Below are 8895 nucleotides of genomic sequence, written 5' to 3' on the forward strand. Positions count from 1 at the left end.
GGAGCCATTTTTATTCAAACCTTTCCTTCTGGCAAGAAGCAACTTAAAGCAGGAAGACTTTATTGTGGCTCATGATTTTAAAGAATACAGTCTGCCGTGGTGGGGAGCAAATGGGGCCAGGTGGCTCCATGGAAGTTGGTCTGCATGGATGGGCCATCTCAGTGGAACAGGAAGCAGAGACTGAACAGGAAGCAGAGGCAGAACAGGAAGCAGAGGTAGGACAGGAAGCAGAGACAGGACAGGAAGCAGAGGTAGGACAGGAAGCAGAGACAGGACAGGAAGCAGAGTCAGGTTATAAAACTGAACTTCTATCCTCCACTCACTACTTCTAGGTTCCTTACCTCTTAAAGTTTCTTCAACCTCCAAAAAAAGTTCCTTTCTTGAAGACTAAGTGTTCAAGCTTATAAGGCAGTGGGGGACATTTTATATCTAAATTATAAGATATGCCAGGCATTATTCTCAGTGCTTTAGGACATGAGCTTATTTGGGCCTCATGATAAATTTTTCCTGCATCCATCTCCTCATAGATGGTGAAACTAAAGAATGAATTAGTGGAGTAACTTGCACAGCAGGTCTTTGACCCCAGGAACTCTAGATACAAAGCAATGTTATTTTTCCTTCTTTGAGTTATTATTTTTTTTTAATTTTGCTGCCTTAATTTACAATACTACAACACTGGGGAGGATAAAAACTCTAAAATATTTTCCAGAGAGGTAACATGTTAACACATTCTGCTGTCCAGAACATCAATTCCATTCTTAATTGAAATAAAATGCCCTGTTGCTTTGTGACTTTGCCTCTTTTTTCATAGTGTCCTTATATGGTAGTTTGAATGAGAATGCCCCTCATACACTCATATATTTATGCTAGGAACACAAAGGTCCTTGCAGATCTCCAGAGAGATCAGGAATGTAAATCATGTAGGATTGTCCCTTGAAAGAGTGGGATGAATAACCTGCTTTTCCAGAAAACTGAGAATTGAGGTAATTAATAGCCTGATAGCCTGTTCTATCTGTTTGACCAGGCCATATCAAGCTCTCACAACCAGGACCAGAGGTGGCTAGAAGTCTAAATGGCCCTTAAATTATCTTTATAGTCAGGAGCTCCCTCAAGCTCCCTTAACTATGACTGGTGGTGGCTAATAATCCAAATGACCTCTACACTATCTGAGTGTCCAAGATCAGTTCATATCCTTCCCTGAGTACTTAAGCTAATACATGTGGCCTATCTTTACAACCCATATTCTTGGGAGAAATCACACACTTTGAATTTCAACATAATTGTGCTTCCTTGAGCACCAGGGTTGTATTACACCAGTAAACTTCTTTCCCCTCCAGACTTTATTGCTTAAATATGCTGGTAATAAATTGCCTAGTATCAGACTCCCAAAACTTGATGCAGCCCAAGTCAGGCAGAACCAAGTTTTCATTATCATCTCTTCATCGTTCAGTTTTCTCCCTGTCATGACACCTGTAGGACACCTCATATTTGAATTCTTAGTAACCAGTAAGTGGAACTCTTTGGAAAGTATCATAGGTGTGGCCTTGTTCGAGTAGGTGTCTGTAGGGAGTCATGAAGTTGGCCAGGTATAGTTGCCTTTAGAGGCAGTATCATAGTTTTCTCAGGTTAGAGTCTGTGAATCCTAGGGCACTAAGTGCCTTTCAGTTCCTGAGAAACTGAGGCACTTCCTCAGGCAGTGAGACATTCAGGCCACCTGTATATCTCTGCATTCCCCAGAAGTCAGTGAAGCATATAGGAGTTTAGCAAAACAATAAGTCTTAGACATTAATCTTGTCTACCCTGTAAAAGTCCTGGTAAGTACAATCATATTCTGCCTGGCAACTGCCATTTTACTCTGTTTCTAATAAGGGCATTAAAAAGTCTGATTGCTTGCAATATACTTGTCATAGCCTCAATCTTGCCTGTTTTTATTTCCTGTCAACCATATCAGGAGACCCTGGTTCAATAAGTACACTCTAGCAATTATAGTTTTGGCCTTGTTGGAAGAGTGTGTCACTGCAGGTGGGCTATGAGGTTTCAAAAGTCCACTCCAGGTCCAATCGCTCTGTCTGTCTGTCTGTCTCTGTCTCTGTCTCTGTCTCTGTCTCTGTCTCTCTGTCTCTGTCTCTGTCTCTCTCTCTCTCTCTGCTTGTTGCCTGTGGATCAGGATATAAAGCTCTCAGCTACTGCTTCAGCTCCATTCCTGTCTACTTCCCACCACAATGATCACCAATTAACCCCATAAAACTGTAAGCAATGATTTCTTTTGTAAGAGTTGCCTTGGCTATCATGTTATCTCTTTACCGTGATAGAACAGTGATTAATACACCCTTCTTTTTTTTTTTTTTTTTTTTTTTTTGGTTTTACGAGACAGAGTTTCTCTGTTTTGGAGGCTGTCGGTCCAGCCTGGCCTCGAACTCACAGAGATCCGCCTGCCTCTGCCTCCCGAGTGCTGGGATTAAAGGCGTGCGCCACCAACGTTCGGCCTAATACACCCTTCTTATATCTCTGGAAACATTTATTTATGTGTATTTGAAATCCCTGCTGTGTCTGGTTAAGTGATTCTGTAGCCCCTGATAGAGGACTTATATATATAGAGCAGTGGTTCTCCACCTGTGAGTCATGCTGACCCTTTGGAGGGTCAAAGAACCCTAACCCTTTCACAGGGGTCACCAAAGACCATTGGAAAACATGTATGTTTACATTATCATTTGTAACAGAAGCAAAATTACAGTTATGAAGTAGCAATGAAAATAATTTTTTTCTGGTTATCACATGTCTTTTATTGAAGTATTTTCTCTTGTTGCTTCTTAACTAGCTGGGCATTCCACTATGCCACTGTTGATGTCATCAATGATGTCATGAGGGTGGCGGCCAACCACATTGCAGCCCACAGACTATGCAGTACCCAGGATCTCTTTAATAGTTCCAGAAAGTTCTCTGGCTAAAGATCTGTATCGCATCTGCCAGGCAATGCCGACAATCTCATCAAAAGTGATATTTCCACTGCGTTTAATGTTCTTCTGCTTCTTTCTGTCTCGTGGTGGCTCCTTGAGGGCTTTAATGATCAGGGCAGAGGCAGAGGGCACCACCTCAATCTGGACCTGTCTGTTCTGGATGGTCAGCTTCACTGTGATCCTCAGGCCTTTCCAGTCACCGGTCGCTTTGGCAATGTCGTCACCAACTTTCTTTGGGGACAGACCTAGGGGAGGGACCGATCTTGGGGGCCAAGGCAGACGTGGCACTGACTTCACCTCTGGTGCACCTCAAATACACGACTTTGACCTCATTGGGGTCGAACTTGGGTGGCATGGTGGAGGTGGCTGGTGTCGGAAGAACCTGGATTCGGGAAAACCTCCTAGCAGAAAGCCGAAAAGCATGAAAATACTTATGGTTGGGGTTAACTGTAACATGAGGAACTGTATGAAATGGTTGCAGCATTAGGAAGGTCAAGACCACTGTTATAGAGAGTCATATTTTGCCTTTTGTGCCTTCGAATTCTCTATTACTCTTGATTCATGATATGGTTGTGGAGAAGGGAAGTATTCTTTAAAATAATCCATCTTGCTTTTTTTCATTGGAACATTTGGACTTGTTGCTTCAGGATAAAAAAACAACATTGGTCTTGTCACCTGACCCTTAAATATTGGCATTTCTTCCACTCCTGAGGAATCCCTGCCTTGTGAACTACCTAAGACTCCTCCAAGGCAGGTTCAGAGTAGGAAGACAGCAGGCCATGTGATCTTGCCATCTCTGCAACTTCACTACATTTAGGAGGAAATGAATATACAGCTTTGTATATTCATTCTATTTTGAAATAATTAAAACAGGGCTTTGTACTAATAATACCAGAAGACTCAACTCTGCCACTTATCATCTATGTGCCCTTGAGCTTAGACTTTCAGATGGCTCATTTGGAAGTTGAAAAACTAATGCTAAGGAACTGATTTACCAGATCCTATGCATCATGTGTAATATGAAGCCCAGACCACTTCATAAGACAGCTTGGCTTTAACTATTAACTTGACATATTTTAGACTCACCAGGGAAGGGAGTCTCTATGAGAAACTATATAGATCAGGTTGATTTATGGGCATGTCTTTGGAGGGTCATCTTGAGTGTTAATTGATAGCTCTCAGCTACTGCCCCTGTACCTACATCCATGTTCCCTGCCATGCTGAAACTGTAAACAAGCCACAAATTAAATGCCAATTTTTTTCTTGGTCCTGGTGTCCCTTTACAGCAATAAAACAGTGACTAAGACAGTGCTTAAGGACTTGGGATCTGAAATTATAAATATTTAAGTTCAAATCCATTTTTACCTTTTTACTCAGATCTTTTGATCTTTTGAGCAAGTAAGGCATTTTTTTTACAGTAATAGTGCTTCAAGATTTAAACTGGAAATAAAAACCCACATTAATACTTTGTATGAATTTAGCAGACAATTTAGTAAAGTATTCAGTGTTTACTCATGGACTTTGATATGTATTCTATAAACATTGTCCATGAATGTATTTGGTCTTTTCCTGCAATGGTGACATTCCATTGACTTCAATCACATCTCTAGGGAAATTACAGGGTTGTGAACTTACTCAACTTAATTCTATAGACTCTAACTCTAGTGGATTCTTATGGATTGCTGAATGACTATGATGACATGATCTTCACTTTAGAATGTTTCCTGAACTAGTTAATGATTATATTGTGGTCTTTTGTTGTCAGTAATTTCAAATTTATTTTAATAGACAACCTCACAAACATTCTGAATTTTAAAATCAGGAGTAATTTCAAAAACTTCCATGCATAATGATACCAAATAAAACCCAAAATATCCAAGCTTTATTTTAAGTAGAAAGGAACACAAGCATTGGCACGCCTCACATATGCTTTAAAAGAGTAAACATCTCTTAAAGAAAAACAGAGGTCATATTTCAGTGATGAAAAAACTAAGGACAAAATTTTCCAAATAGTAGCCAGTACTTCTGTTGTAACATATATTATTAGTGCAAAGAAATGATTAAGTAATACTAATATAATATTTGCAAAATTGAGGCAAGAGGGAAAACTTTGAAGTACTGAGTTTTGGTTGTTTCCTTTTAATCTTCTGGATGCATTGCTTCAAGACCAATAACAAATGTGGTTCAGTCAAGTCACCAGTAGTGTAAACAAGTAGTTATATACCTGCTTTTTCCTTGATGTGGTGATGACTATGATTCTGTAGAATGATATATATGTCTGGCTTGACTACTGAGTCAGCAATACCAAGGGACCTATCTATGCCTCGATGATCTTACCCTTGGCATGATTTCACCATTGATGCATGGAACAATCTTTTAGGACAGGTCACAGCAATGGAGCCATGGGACAAGCAGCCACACTCCTCTTCCTTATTGAAACTACTGTGAGAAAATCCTTCATCCTCCTACTTTGATGGCAAGGACCACTTGCCTTTCATGTCTTTTTCCTTTTTTACCTCTATAGGAAGTGACTGAAACCAAGTTATCAACTCATTTATAATAGTAATTACACCAATAAGAGCTAGGGCCTTTTTCTGGTCATGAAATTGCCACATATTGAATCATAGGCCAACACTTAGAATAGATATAACCAGTATCATTGGACCCTCAGTTATTTCAATTACAGAAAGTACTTCTTTTCTCCATGTCTTTACTGTACATTCATTAAAGTTACCATTTGATTTACTAGCTCTAGAGTAATAAACCCTTATATAGGCATTACCTAGAGATTTGCAGAGAACATTGCCACTGCTTTTGTACTATTTAGTTTAGAAAGGTAGTCAGGGATGAAGAGAATTTCCAGACTATCTTCACAGCTACAGAGTATTATGATCTTTAAAGCAAGAGCTATGACATTTCTGACTCTTTGCCTAAGGACTTGCTCTTGGGTAGCACCTCAGCATTTTGAAAAAAGAAATGCTTTGCATAGTAAGAATTCATAATTCAACAGAAATGTGTGTAGACTAGACCAGTATTGTGGTTTGAATGAGAATGACCTCCTCAGGCTCATATATTTGAATGCTTGCTCCCCTGGTAGTGAAACAATTTGGGAAGGTTTAGGAGTTAAGGCCTCCTTGGAAAAGGTATGTGACTGCAGGGGGATTCACTTTGAGGTTTCAAAAGCCCATGATATTCCCAGTTCTCTCTCTCTGCATAATGCTTGTAGATCAGATGTATGGTCTCAGCTACTGCGCCAGTGCCTCTGCCTGCTTCCATGTTCCCAATCGTGATGGCTATAAACTATAACCACCTGGAATTATGAACCCTAATAAACTCCTTTCTTTTATAAATTGCCTTGTTAATGATGTCTTAGCACAGTAATAGAAAAGTAATTAAGACAACTAGCTAGTGAAAGGTATAGGTGGGAATAGCAGAGGCTGGAGATGGACCAGCAAGAATGCCATGATATGATGCTAGGTCCTGGTGAATCCAGGGTGGACCCAGGTGGAAGCTTGAGAATGAGGAGTCACATTCTAAGCCAGCATTCTCCTCCACTACATTTGCTAGTAGCTGTATACAGTTATTAAATACTTGACAGATGCTTGGTGAGCTTGAGCTGAAAATAAGTCTCACTTCATTCTTCCTGAAGTTGAAATTGAAATGGACAGTAATGCCTACTGTGTCACAAGGATAGGTAACTGGCAAGATATGATGTCAGATTAAGACTGGTTAGTGAGGGAGACATAACCCCACAAAGAGCTTCATGGGAGGATACTGGGGAATCAGGAATATGAGGATGCCCTTTGTTTCCTTCAGGGTCCTTTAGACAGCCATCTGTTCTTACCACATCCACAAACCCTCTGCCTCTGTCACCTTGTCATCACCTTGTAATGTTCGCTAACATTTTCCCTGGTCATAACCACAACCCATGCTCAGAGCCCAAAGAAGCAGCCAGACATATGGTGTGGTTTCTCCTGAGGCCAGAGAATAGTATTGACTGTGAATTGAGGTCATTGCTCACAGCATCCAAGGGGCTCCTGCAGTTAGTCCACTGTGCCTAGGCACCAGCATGACCCAGATTTATTCATAGATAGTCAGAGTTGTAATTTACTAAAAGATAAGCTTTATTTTAACTTCTTTTTTTCTTTGGCTAAGATATGTAATTAGGAATGGGAAATGTACACATGCATGTACATACCTACATGCCTCCTCCTCTCCTCTTTCTCTGTATATTTCTCTGTTCATCTCTCTCTCTCTCTCTCTCTCTCTCTCTCTCTCTCTCTCTCTCTCTGTGTGTGTGTGTGTGTGTGTGTTAAGGTTTCTATTGCTGTGATGAAACACAGCATAACCAAAAGCAAGTTGGGGAGGAAAAGGTGCTGCTTACTGACTTGCTCATCCTTGTTCAACCTGCTTTCTTATAGTACCTAGGACTACTAGCCCAAGGATGGTACCACCCACAGTGGACTGGGTGCTCACACATCAATCACTAGTTAAGAAAATGCTCTGCACCAGGATCTTATGTCTTATGTCTTATGGGAACATATGCTTCCTTCCTTCCGTTTTTTTTTTTTTTGAGATAGAGTTGCTCCATGCTGTCCTGGAACTCACCTTATAGACCAGGCTGGTCTTCAACTCAGAGACCCAGTTTCCTCTGCCTCTTGGGTGCTGAAACTGAGATTAAAACTGTGCATTGCCACCACCAAGCTGGGTACATTTTCCTGAATGAGGTCTCCTACTTTTACAAAACTCTAGTTTGTGTACAGTTGTATTAAAACTGACAAGCGCAGTGTGAGTGATTGAAGACCCATGGTATATAGTCTTATAGATAGGATCACTGATAGTGAATTTAGAAAAAAGAAAATGGAGTCTGAAGAGATGGCCTATAAAGGAAAATGTTTGCTGCACAAGGACCTCTATTTAGATCTGAGGCATGTATGTAAAAGCTGGGTGTGCTGGATCCTGGATACTGGGGGCTTACTGGCTAGTCAGACTAGCTGAAATAGTGAGCTCCCAGTTCAGTGAAAGGGCTTATCTCAAAAAATAAGGAAGGGAACTGTTCAAGGAAAATATTGTCAGAGCTCTGCCCCCCTCTCCATATATATATATATATATATATATATTCTCCTCTGCATGCATGAGTATAACACACACACAAATATGCACGCGCACACACACACGCATGTGCAAAGGGAAAGACACTGCTTTTTTGGAAATAGAAGACTTGATGATGACCTCATACTTGTTTGAAGCTGTAAGTCTATATGGATTTCCCAAGCCATATGATACCCTGTTAAGTAAGGATGCTACAGAAATTCCTTGGTTGGAACAGCAGGTGGAGTATCCCTCCAGCCTGACCCACTGACTTGCCTGAGCATTAGATGAGAGGCTGGAATATCATTTAGCTACTTTTATCAACACTACATTCCTTTTCTAAGTAGCAGATGAGTGGATTGTCCAGCTCTGCACAAACAATTCTGGTTACATCCGAAATATCAAGAAATGAGAATTATGGGGGGATATATGGGTGGAGAATGTCCATTATACATCACAAGAAGATCTCCACAGATAAGAGCAAATGAGGATGCAACAGGAGGGCACACCACATTTCTATTGCTCAGAACTGTAGTATCTTGGACATATTCTAGGAGGGATAAAATGCTCATGGCTTCAAGCAGACTTGACATGTCTTTTGTGGTCATGGTGCTAACAATTTTCCTAATTATTGACTGATATTCCTGTGTTTATAATATCTTATGAAACTGAATGTTATACTGCAGAATGGTAAACATCTGCAGTATAACAGATGCTAAATTGGTCAAAAATTCCCAAAGAAGAAAAGAATCATAAGTTAAATCTCTTTATTCTATTGCTGAGCCAAGATGCTAGATGCGTTTTCATTGTTTATTTACACTTTGGGGAAGTTTTCAGACTTTTATGT

General features: G+C 40.3%; 1 pseudogene; it reads right to left on the reverse strand.

The window, feature by feature from the left end:
* Window positions 1-2810: 2810 nt before the first annotated feature.
* LOC101824140 lies at window positions 2811-3345 on the reverse strand (annotated as a pseudogene).
* Window positions 3346-8895: the final 5550 nt, after the last annotated feature.

The sequence above is a fragment of the Mesocricetus auratus genome, unplaced genomic scaffold (genome assembly GCF_017639785.1).
Source record: "Mesocricetus auratus isolate SY011 unplaced genomic scaffold, BCM_Maur_2.0 Super-Scaffold_6730, whole genome shotgun sequence".
Classification (NCBI taxonomy): domain Eukaryota; kingdom Metazoa; phylum Chordata; class Mammalia; order Rodentia; family Cricetidae; genus Mesocricetus; species Mesocricetus auratus.